General features: G+C 44.4%; 1 protein-coding gene across 4 annotated transcripts in view; it reads right to left on the reverse strand.

The window, feature by feature from the left end:
* The window catches only part of CPNE2 (copine 2), a 947,004-nt gene that overhangs the window by 786,959 nt on the left and 147,816 nt on the right, over positions 1-12,229 (reverse strand). Inside the window, exon 2 of one of the 4 annotated variants that reach the window (XM_069653488.1) lies at positions 10,874-10,956. The exons of the other annotated variants lie outside the window; for them this stretch is intronic. The gene's annotated coding sequence lies outside the window, so the exon portion shown is untranslated. The remainder of the gene's footprint in view (positions 1-10,873; positions 10,957-12,229) is intronic. 4 annotated transcript variants of the gene reach the window in all.

The following is a 12,229-nucleotide window of genomic DNA, read 5'->3' on the forward strand; positions in this document are numbered from 1 at the left end:
TCCTGAAATCTTACTGTTGTAGAAAAACAGTCGACTTTGGTTAGTCTTCTTTTGTTTTTGTGCTGGGTGGTGTGTGTAGTCAGGATACATCTGTGTTCCTTTGGATAAATCCAGCATTTCTTGAAAAGTAAAAGATCCATATGTATCCATCTATTTTTGGGATGGAACAACTCACACATCGGGCTTACTCAATGTAGGTGTTAAAAATGCTACTGTATTTTCTGCAGCCCGGTCACTCTACTGCACAGTGCTGCAGCAGATCCAAGCAGCACTATTGCATGATGATGCTGCCTCTACATTGACACCTGAGACAGCACCAGGAACATGTTCAAAATCTTCCAGGTGCCCTTGCTCCAAATCATGATGACCGGTGACATGATCTGCGTGAGGTAGGATGTGCTTGTTCCTCTTCCAAATTGTTAGGATTCCTACATTTATGGCCAACGGACTTGCCCATCTGTCTAGAAAAAAGGACCCCTGCACTAAACATAGTAAGTGTTGATGTTGGCACCACGGCACTCTAAACACATGATTTTCACACTGGATGAGCACAAGACCCCATTGCCTAGGAGTCAAAGGCATGGATGACAATACTTCACATTTGTGTTGCATTACAAACGTGTTAAAAGCGTTGTGCTTCCGTCACGAGTTAGCTGGGTCTACAAACCCAAAATGCACCTCACTAAGGATTCCAAATGAGACCATAATATTTTGCTTGTGGTCTCGTGCAGAAGGGATGTGACGAGGGAGTCTGGGTAGGACTGCCCTTTTAAGGTTGGGACCAAACCTAATTTTCACATGGTCAGTCCTCTTTCTGTAATGATTTGGCAGGCAGTAGAACACTGGCCTGGAGTGATCCCCAGAGCTTAAGATTAATTCTATACATTTAAGTAATCCTCTCTTTTGCTTTGCTCGTTTACAATAATGCACATCGGTGCACATTGTCATTTGCTAATTGTTCTTATCAATAGTGAAAAAGGTCCAGCCCTTGGTGCGCGTCGTTTCACACTGATAAAAGTCAGCAACAGAACGTCTTATTTTGGTGGTGGTACTGGCAGACTCAGTAATGAATAACACAGAAAATCATCAGGAGGCCCTAGTGGTGTTATACTGGTGTCTGTTGCTACCACTGTGCTTCCAAACCTATTTAGAATGCTTTAACCCTCTCTGGCTTAATTTCTTTTTCTTGGGCAGAAAAAGAGCATTGAAGAGTAGCAGAGATGCTGTTTGCTTTGTGCTATGCTCCTGCTGCTTCTCAGTTGAACCTGCATGCACCTGTTCAGAGCTAACAGCAGTGGCGTCATCGTTATTACTGAAGAGCATTGGTACTTCTTTATCTTCATTTTAACAGTGGGCCACTGGCATCATCCCTTAAAAGCTGTAATGTTGAGGAATGCCTACTCACACTGCCATTTGTACCTTCTTCCGAAGGAATTGCCTTAGCTGGACTCAAAGCTAGACCTTGTTGCTATGTTTTTAGTACTTGCCCCATCGCCTATGACTGAACCTCACCACTGAAGGCTTTATTGAGCACTACAGTGCCAGTCACCTTCTTTTCCTATGATCTAAACTGAGTGGGGCATGGGCTCAGAATAAGCAGCACTTACTTGTTCTCTATGGGTTCCTGTACTAAAGAATGCACTTAGTGCCTAAAAGGCAGCTGCTGTAATAGACCCTTTAATGAACTGAGGGGTTATCATCATGCCATACTCGAGGTGGGCAGTTTCCGGCCTGCTCCAGCTTGCTTCTGTGGAAGAATATTATGGTGTATGCAATATGCATATAGTTTTGAGAAATGTGCACAATTACAATAAATGGTATACAAAGTGAATACAAAAAATGCATTAAAACTGTATACGTTTCACAAGACATTTTCTCTTTCCTCAAAACTTTATTTCGGAAAAATAAACCTAATTCCATAAGTGTACAAAACACAAATACAATGGGCCTCATTAAGAGTATGCTGGTATCCTGGCAGTAATACCGCTAGGATACCAATAAACGGAATCACTGTTACTGGCACCCGATCGGCCAGAATTACTAGCAGATTTTCAAGTGCCGGTAAGGGTGGTAAATCCCCATTTCGTGGAGTTCAATAGGACTCCATGGGGGGGGGGGGATTTGCCAGTAATGCAGGTGCCGGTAATACTAGCAATTTTTGCTGGTGAAGTGGTGGACTTACCTCCAGCTTTCAGCTGGAGGTTAATCCGGCCACCCCACCACCAAACTTGTAGTATGGTCATCCAGAAATGTGCCTGTAAACAGAATTACGGCACATTCATTCCAGACCTCTACACTTCTAATGAGGCACAATAACATTAAAATCCATCAAATAACTATATAATCATAAAAGTTAAATCAAACCAATTAAAACTTCCAAAGATTAATATATTAATTTGCATAAAATGGCAATGGATGGCAGTTGGTTTCTAAAGAAAAGTGTGCATTGCATATTCCTAAGATTTCGGTAATGAAAATGTTGTTCCTAATGTAAAGTGCATGTTCAATATAATTATGGATTACAATGGCAGAGTATTCATTCTGTGGGGCAAAAATAAAACACATAGCCAAATCCATAATAGTAAATTCAAATATTGTTGTACCTTAACTCCAAGCCCCTCGGTCCTCCACACCCTCCTCAACTGGAAAACAAAGGGCATGGCAGGGGCCAGCATGTAAGCATACTGAATAAAGAAGAGGGCTGAACAAACTGATCTGCGTGAAATGACTGAATGCAAAAGTCTGACTACCCCTATACATTTTTATTAACTTTACCCCCCCCCCCCCACATATATATCTGCAGAAAAATGGGGGTCAGACTTTTTGCCCTCAGTCATTTTGTCCTATTCCGAACAAACAAAATGGCTTCAGTTCCAGCAGCCACAATGCGCCCACTGCCCTTTCCTCCTTCCTCACTTTGGGCTTGCCTGCAACTACCCCTCTCCCTCTTCAAACTAAGAACAAATTACTTACTCCCTGTAATGGTCTTTCTTCTGGATGTTCCTCCCACATATTCCTCATCTTTGATATCATCTATGTCCTGCTTTACAGACTCAGAAATTGTATTTTTCTACAGCAGAAGGCACTGTGTGGCATTGAGTTGATGTCCCTCAATGGTTACCAGTCCCCACATCTGGACACGATGTTGTTGAGTATAAATAGCATGCACTGCGCCCATTGCCTCAGTTCTTAGTTTTTCCCTCTTTCTGCACAGCCAAATTGAGGATTACATCACCTGCATGGGCAATGAAACAGAGAAGAAAATTGAAAAATGCACCCACAGTCAGAGCGTAGGTTGGGAGGGAGATGAGGAATCCCTGGGAGGAACATCCAGTAAAACAAACATTACCATGGGGAAAGTCATTTGTTGTTCTAATGGATTGTGTCCTCCCACAGATAACTCATCTTTGATAGACTCCAATAGCAGTTTTGGAAATGGAGGTGGGAACAGTGGATTTTGTCAGTATTGATTGATGTTGTGCAGAACTGCTCTTCCAAACCGAGCATCTTGACATGACAACGTATCTAAGCAGTTTTGCTTTGAGAACGTGTGTAGTGAGGACCATGTGGAAGCATTACAAATGCCCCTCACTGGAACATCTCTATGAAGAGAGAAAGTGGTAGCCACTCCGCTGGTGGAATGGACTCTCAGGTTGTCAGGGGCATCCTTTCTGCAATGGAGTAGCACTCCGAAATGCAGAGGATGATCCAAGTTTGTTTGGTCATGGCTTGGACTAGCCTCTGGCCGGTATAGCTAATAAATAGCTGGTCATCTTGCTTCACATTTTCCATCCTAGAAATGTAGCAGCTAAGAGCCCTTTTTGGGTCTAGCCTGTGTGACCTGGCAACATCCTTAGAAGGGTGCGGAGGTGGGTAAAAAGCCAGTAGTGATATTTTCTGTGTCAAGTGGCATTCGGGCACAACCTTTGGAAGGAAGTAAGAAGGGAGGAACCCTCAAGACTACCTTCTCCTTTGAAAATATTGTAATAGGAGGTTTAGATGGGTGGGTTTGTAGCTCACTCACTCTGCGAGCAGAAATGATGGCTACCAAAAAGATTGTTTTTGAAATTAGCAATCTGAATGGACAAGAATGGAGAGGCTCCAATAGAGCTCCCATTAAGAAGGTTAATACCAGGTTCAAATCCCAGGACGGGACATGAAAGGGGACCGGTGGATAAAGTATTTGTCAATGTCTTGAGGAATTGAATGCCAATTGGCATCTTAAAGTAAAAGCCTTGCACTGGAGTGCATTTAAAAATAAAGCCACCTGGTAATCCTTGATGGTAGCAACCTGCAGCCCCTGATGCGGTGGGTGCAGTAAAATAGAAAGCATTGCAGGTGTATTGTAAGTACAAACACCAATATCTTTAGCTCCACATCATCTGCAAAACCTGTTCTAACAGCATTGGTATAGTGCTTTTGTTGCTGGTCTTCTGGCCAAAAGCAACACTGCTATCACGTCTTCCCGGAGGTCCCAATCTTTGTGTCTTAACCTCACAGAAACCAGACGTTACGTTCAGCCCGAAAGGCAGAACTCAAAACTGATAGTGAGAACTGCCAATGGTGAATCTCAGGTACTTTTGTGTTTGAGATGTAAAGGCACATGAAATTAAGTCCTGTGATCGAGTGACAACATCCAATCCTGGAGCTGAAGGGCCTGGAGCATCTGTGAAAGAATGACCATCTTGAATCTGTCCTTCCAGAAGAACTTGCTCAAACATCTCTGGTCCAAGATGGTTTGCAGCCCTCAGTCTTTCTTGGGAACTAGAAAATAGGTGGCATACCTACCTTGGTATTGTTCCACTACAGGTACACTTTCCTCACCACCTTTCTCCAATATGGAAAGAATCCCCTGTAGAAGGTGCGGATCTGGTTCTGAACAGATTGCTCGTTCAGGGGACAATCGGGAGGTCTTTTTAGGAATGGGAGACAGTACCCCCGGGCCACTGTCTACAGCACCCATACATCTGAAGTAATGCAACACCATTCTTGCAGATGGGCGTGGCAGAGGGCAAAGAGGAGGTGACTGTCTAAGCAGTTCTCCCTCCACCTGTCCTAGGGGAACGCGAGAACCTCCTTTATCCTATTTGTGTAACCTGACCTCTTCCCCTTTGTCCAAAAGAGAAGTAGTAGTGAAAAGAATGCCCTCTCCAAGCCTGCACAGGTGGGTATTGTTGCTGTGGCTGAGGAATGGCTGCTCCTGATGATTTCACAGCAGCTTTAGAGGCTTGAAGTTTTTCTAAACTGTCGTCAGCTTTTGCTCCAAAAAGGTTGAAAGTGTCAAAGGGGATATTGTGCTGAAATACAATGAGGAGTCTGACCAGGCTCTTAAAGTTTTAGTTATAAACCTTTCTTAACGAAAACTATCTTTCCCTATCCCTAGAGGTGGTTTTCTCTAACTCAACCAATCTAAAACAGGTTTGTCTTAAGTTACTTCAAGTTCAGATTCCTTATCAGTTCCTTAAATTCTCTCCACGGACTTCGTACTTGAAGACTGTCTTTTAACTTGCCCCCACTGGGACGAGGAAGAAGCTCCCAGAGTCCATCTTGAATCTTCAATACCGCAGTCTTATGGAACTGACCAGGGAGTTGCCTCACAAAATGATGTACTTCTCTCTTGTCTTCTTATTTCACCATTTTAGATTTTCCGAACCCCCTCTCAGACTTATTATTTTTCTGGTTACCTTCTTTCAGGGAACTCTTCACCGGTTTCCCCAGGGGTTGCAAGTTTCTCTGTCTTTCTTCTTCTACTCTTCTTTGGCTAACTTGACTTCGCGGCCTGTTACTGTTGGCAGTCAGGGTGCAAGTTTCAGACAAGCTAGTCCACCGGTTACAGGTCGTGCAACCACCACAGTTCCTTATACTTCTCTTGCAATTGCCAACGTGGCTCTACACCAGTTGGCAGTCTCAGCATAGTAGTTGAACTACACGGTCCACTCATCACAGGTCACGCTGCCACCACACTCACTCTCAGCTTCAAGGTTGTCGACTCTCAGCTGACAGGCGAGACCATTTCCTGGCGTGCCTTGATTCAGTCTTGTCCATTCACAATGCTTCGACACAGCCTTCGAACACCCTGTTTCTAACTAACTTCTCCTTCCACATGTCGCTCCTCTCATCCGTCTTTACTGTTTAGCTTAAGTAGCTGGGACTGCCCCAGCGTAACATCAGTTTGATTTAGAACAGCTGGTCAAGTACTTTTCATGATTTACTGTGGTGTTCTTGGGTTCTTCTTTGTCCCAAGATTTAACATACTGAGACTGTCTGGCACGTTACAGTAACACATAGGCCCTCATTGGGAGTATGCCGGTCTGGAAAAAAAGTGCTGGTATTTCCATATATCAGCATGTTTCCGGACTGATATATAAGTTTTCTGGTGGTGGTTGACTGACTTACCACCAGCCAAGCCAAGAGCTGGATGTAAACCAGTCCCCCACTGGCAAACAACTGCTGGTATTTCCGGCACCAGCACTACTGTGGCCATAAATACTGGCAGTTCTCCCAATGGAACTTCATAGAACGGGAAATGACGTGGCACGTGTAATATCCCAGTAACACTGGAATATCAGGCGATGGTACCCGTAGGTCAGTTTCCTGGTATCCCACCGGAATTACCGGCAGGATACTCAGAAACCCATAATGACCCCCATAGTCGCTGTCATCAGTAAGGAAGGGTTGGGCGTTATTACCCTGTGGGGTTGGGAGATAAAGGGGCCGTGTCCCAGAAAGGTCCTTGTCCCCAGGAGGGGTATCTCCCACCCCCCATGAGATCCTCCCGCATGTTACCACCCCTAGGGGGACTATTGGTTAAAGGCCTCATCTCCCTAGCCTCATGGAAAGGGGCTCTCCTCTGGAAAGAAGGGACGTCATGTGCAAGATTATCCCAATATCCAGGAGCCTTGATTGAAAGTCTGGGAAAAAAACAGACTTGTATAAACATGCAAATCATCTGATTACCGCATTCAAGCCCATACACCAGCCAACGCCGTCTGATGCATCAAGCCCTGATTGGAGGGAATGACAAGAAGCCTCTTTGCCATCGTTAATAATATTATTACCACCATCACTCATCTCCTCCTCCAGGATTTTTTCTGCTGCCTGGAAAAACTACGTTCCATAAAGTGTATGTGTATTTGCCAGAGCACAAGATGCATTAATGGCCTTGAGTGACATTCCTCAAGGCAGAAAATACCCTGTTGGATAGTGCATCATATGTTTTATAGTCCCCATCTGTTGTGATGGTCAGATAAGCTGCTGCTCTGGAGGTGGAAGTAGCCACCTGCACTACCAAACGCTATGGAGTAGGGTGTCTGAAATGAAAGTCAGGGTCAATTGATGATGGTCTGTACTTTTTTTCTAACTCCTTGTTCACAACATGAATGGTGTCAGGTTTTTGCCAATTTTCTAAAATAGTTTTTTTTAAGAGCTGTTTGAGAAGGAAGCACAGGCTCTTTGTGAAAAGATCTACCCAGGAAGTCTGTTAGGTTACCCGGAGTTATGTCCTTTTCAGGATGCCCCCAGCCCAAATATTCTATCACCCAGTTCGTAACAGTTTTATATGCCACATTTGGGTGAGCATTCACATCAGGCGTATTGAATTCAACCTCAGGGGAGGTATCTAGGCCACTGGCATCCTTAAGGCAAGCAGCTAGATCCTTTATACGAGACTGATCAGAGATCAATTCCTCTGGAACATTAGGTGTTCCGAAGTGTTCATGCCTAAAAGGTATAACATCACCATCTTCTTCGCCTTCCTCAAAGATGGATCCAAAAGACTTGAAAAATACTTTTTTGGCTGAGGTGTGAAACACATCATTGGATCTGAGGTCGACATCAAAAGGCCCTTCAACATCAACTCCTTCGACAAACAAGTCCCTGAAGCCTTTTCCATAGATGAAGTCCCAGTATTCAACAATGTCGAGGCTACTCGAGATGACATCCCGGAGGTCTTCTGAGTCTGGATTTTGGCCATGCGGGTTCAAGCCTTTGGCCTGCCGGCCTTGGAAGACACAGTGGGAGCAGTAGCCTTGTTTGACTCTTTCGAAGGACCAGGAGAGGCCTCTTTCCAAAACACATTGATCATTTTTTGATAGAACCTTCCCCATTCAGCTGCTGAGGCGGTTTTATTGGGGAAAACATCCCTGACGCTTGTCAGGTGAGGAGTGGAAAGATGAGGAACAATGGCATTTTTTCTTTGACTTTTTATGTTGATGATGAAGAGTGACAGGAATCGCTTCTAGATCACAACAATTGCCATGTTTGCAGCGTTTCTTTGGCCTTTCTAAAGACTTGTCTCCAGTAGAGCTCCTACCTTCGGAAGATTTTATCTTGGAAGGAGTAGAAGATGGGGACTTAGAAACGGACCAACCTAGGGCGAGTTTCGACCTTCTCCCTTTTAAGGCTTTACTGGTCATTGACTGGCAGGAGCCACACTCAATAACTTTGTGCTCCATCCTGAGGCACCGGAGACATATTCTGTGCAGATCTGTGATCAACATCTTTGAGTCACAGTATGCACATCACTCAAAGCTTGTTTTCAGCATAGATCATTTTGAGAAATTCAATAAGAAATATGAAGTAGAATCACAAAGGCTAGTCGAATCATTCTGAGGGCATGCTGTGCATGCAGGATAACGGAATTGAGGCAATGGGCACAGTGCGTGCTATTAATACTGTCATCTAAGTCACATCCATTCACGGGAATGGTAACGATCGAGGGACACCCACTTGATGCTGCACAGCACCCTCTGCTGTTGAATTTTTCTTTCTAGTCTGCAAAGCCTGATATGTATATATCAGAGATGAGGAATCAGTGGGAGGATGCAATCCATTAGAATAATACATTGCAAAGACAAGATAAAAGTAAAAGCACAATCATCCCTCTCAAAAATATTGAAAAAATAATAAAATATCTACAATAATTAACCAATTGACTCATATGCAAACACAGGCAATTACTAATTACATTTATTAGAATAAAATGTGAGGATCACACAGCAGACCAAAGGATGCATCCAGAATCTTCAGTCACAAGAATGTAGTGAATCTTACTCCTAGGGCAGCCACAAGAGAAAAACAGTAAGTGGAATTTGTATACTGTCTAGCATGATTGTTGCCTCCAGTGCATGTCAAGAGCATCTCTAGCACCCATTTTACCTAAAGGTAAGTAGATTGCAAAAAATAATCTCAGGAATATTTAATGGGAAGCCTTCTCTGTACCCACTTCCTGGGTTTGGCAAGTAATAAGTTGGCATAATGTGTTAGTTGGTTCAACCTGTTTGCAGAGGGGAAAAGGCACAGCACCAGCAGAGAACTCTATATTATGGTAAATGTTCTAGTGCATACTTACATGACCACAAAACCCGATTTGTGGGCATTTAATGTTGATGGCAGGAAAACTTAATGAACTTTGCGATCCTTTTCAGTAAACTTCACAAAGTATGCAAAGGGAAATCACAAAACATTGCGCAGCGCTATTAATCACTAATACAAACTCCACCATACTCAGCAGAGTTTGCTGCATCATTAGACGAATAACAGAAGTTGATACGGCTTAACTTTTCAAAATTAGAAAATTCTGCTTCTTTGATTTGTTCTCCTTCCAAACTTCTTTTAAAGAAAGCATATTAGACAGCTACTCAACCTCTATTCTAATTTTAGTCCAAGGGCATAGAGCTCTCCCAGTTGTATGATCTAGCCTTTTATCAGGTAAGACATTAAATCCCACGAAGGGCGATCAGCTAGCACCGTCTATGGCTTATATCAGCTAATGCTGTTCATGTTCCATGAACATGTCTTAGTCTGCTGCCATTGATTTCAATAATATTCATTCATAGATCTAACCTTTAATTTTCTAATTTGGGTTCCAACCTCATAACACTCAACCTTCTCTTTTCCACTCACCACCCCTCTTCACCTCCTCCAGCATAAATTAGTCATCTGCATACATACAAATAAATGATACACACTCTGTAACAAGGTCAGTAGACGGACCTTCTCAAGAGGGGAACCCCAGGCCAAGAGGAGATGGGAACCGCTCTCAGCATGGGATTGGAGGTCTACCAGCGTGGAAGTCAGTACTACCCCCATAGGTGGAAGTGGCAGTTGAAAGAGCCCCAATGTTTGTCCCCTCCCTAAGGGCCTGTCTGTACATGGCCAGTACCCATACGCATCATCCCATGCCCCTTATTACACATGCTAATCTGGTTCTTTGTCTCTGTTTCAGAACAAAAAACAACACTGCAGCCGGAGAGGGAGTTTACGGAAACGTCAAAAAAGACCAAAAATTCCAAACGGTCAAAAAGTTTGACCAAATCCTCCATTAAGTGGCAAGGGCTGCGGGAGTGTCCCCTGCACCCTTGTTCACTATACTGTCAATAGGGGTTGTGGGGGTTTCTCTCACAGCCTATCCCCTAAAAAGTAAAAAAAAACAAAAAAAGGAAAGGACCCTGCGGTGCCGGTTCCCGATCACGGAACTGAAAGGGAACAGGCATCACAGGAACACAGTGAGTTGGCGGTGCACAGTGAAGTGTACTGCCACAAGGTAAATAGGGGGTAGGGGGTGGGCGGTGGGGGAGTGGGCGTGGTTATTTTTTTCAGAAAAATAACTTTGTCTTTTCTCCCTCGAACATTTCAGCCACAGGCTTCCAACCACAATCCAGGTTAACAGAAGAGGCACAACTCAGCAGCACTCTACACCATACACCTTGTAGAGGTGAACCAGAGCAATGAGGTACAGAGTGTAGGTTGGAGCAGGCAAGCTACAGGGCCACCCGACATGCAGATCACTGCTCCCCAGCACCAAAGTGACCCACTGAGGAAATCCTAGACCACCTGGGACTAAAAATAGACTCGCCCACAAACAGTGACTTACCTTGGGGGAAGCTAGGTCAGCCCCCCCTAACTGGAACTTTGACACTGTACAACCTGGAGCACCATTGTTGTTCTGCGGCAACCCTGCATAGAGAAAAGAGGCAGTATAGAGTGCTATATAAAACATTTGTTGTATGAGACGACTCCTGGGTGAGGAAGACTGGGTTGGATTGTCAGACAACCAATCAGTGTTACTGGGAGTGGGGGGGCAGGGGGTTCGGGTTAAAAGAAACCCTAGGTCATTTTCGGCTCTGCAGGCGAGGTCAGAGGAGGAGGAGGTGGTGGTGGCAGACCAAGAGACCAACAGGCGGAAAATGGTGGCAAAACACGTGGAAGCGAATTGTAGAACAAGTGAGGTATTGGTTGCTAAGTGCATGTGGTAGTGAGTATGCGTGTGAGACTAGAGAGTGGGATTTTTGGAAGAGTGCATTTTAAGTCATGAGAGTGAAAGAAGTGTGACTGAGTGGAGAAGGCGGAGAAGAGGAGAAGTGGGGAGGAGGGAGAAGTAGTGTATAGGAGTGGATAGTTAAAGGTAGGAGGGAGTAGTAACATCAAAGGGTGGAGGCAGTTAGAAGGAGTGTGAGACATCAGAGGGATAGATGAGGAAGATGCAAGGAGTAGTAGTGAAGTTTGATGGCGTTGGCAGAAGGAGAGTATAGAGAGGAACATCAGGGCGCAAGACAAAGAAGACCAAGTGGGGAGGAGTGCCTGAAGGAACATCCACCCCACAGCCCCTGGTAGCCACTAACCAACTGATAGTGGACGGTGAGTTTAGGATGTCCCTATGGGCATCTAGATAGCAGAGGTTGCTGCCTTCATGTCACCCCAAGCAACCAGACTAGCAATTCGACAGAAGGGGTCAATATTCAGTCTATACTAACATTGGTAGTAGGGATGCCAGAGTTAGGGTGAAACATGTGTTTCTAGATGAGAGAAAGGGGACGGCCCCCAGCACCCCGATGAAACATTCAATTAAAACAATTGAACCATCTCTGAGAGTTGGGGTAGACTTTGAGCCTGCTGTGACCACTCATAGGCAAGAAAAGCCTGCCCGCACCTGCACATCCAAACTTTCCTGGCACAACGCCTTCCAAAGAAAAAACAAAATTAAAAGGAGCCTCAAACAAAGCAGAATAACTTACTAATGCATTCGAAAATTGAAAATATTAAAACACCTTTCACACTTGGACCCAGATCAGACATCTCAAACCAATGCTATAGGGGACCTCGACTACCCTTGTTAGCAATGTTACAGCTTCTTCTGCCATCCTTTCTGTCGTTATCATCAGGGAAGTATTACCCCAATTTTATCCAAGGAGAATAGTTTGAATCAGGTAGCCGAGCTTCAGGAGTGTCC

Source organism: Ambystoma mexicanum, chromosome 1p, assembly GCF_040938575.1.
Source record: "Ambystoma mexicanum isolate Mex_15411 chromosome 1p, UKY_AmexF1_1, whole genome shotgun sequence".
NCBI classification, from domain to species: Eukaryota; Metazoa; Chordata; class Amphibia; order Caudata; family Ambystomatidae; genus Ambystoma; species Ambystoma mexicanum.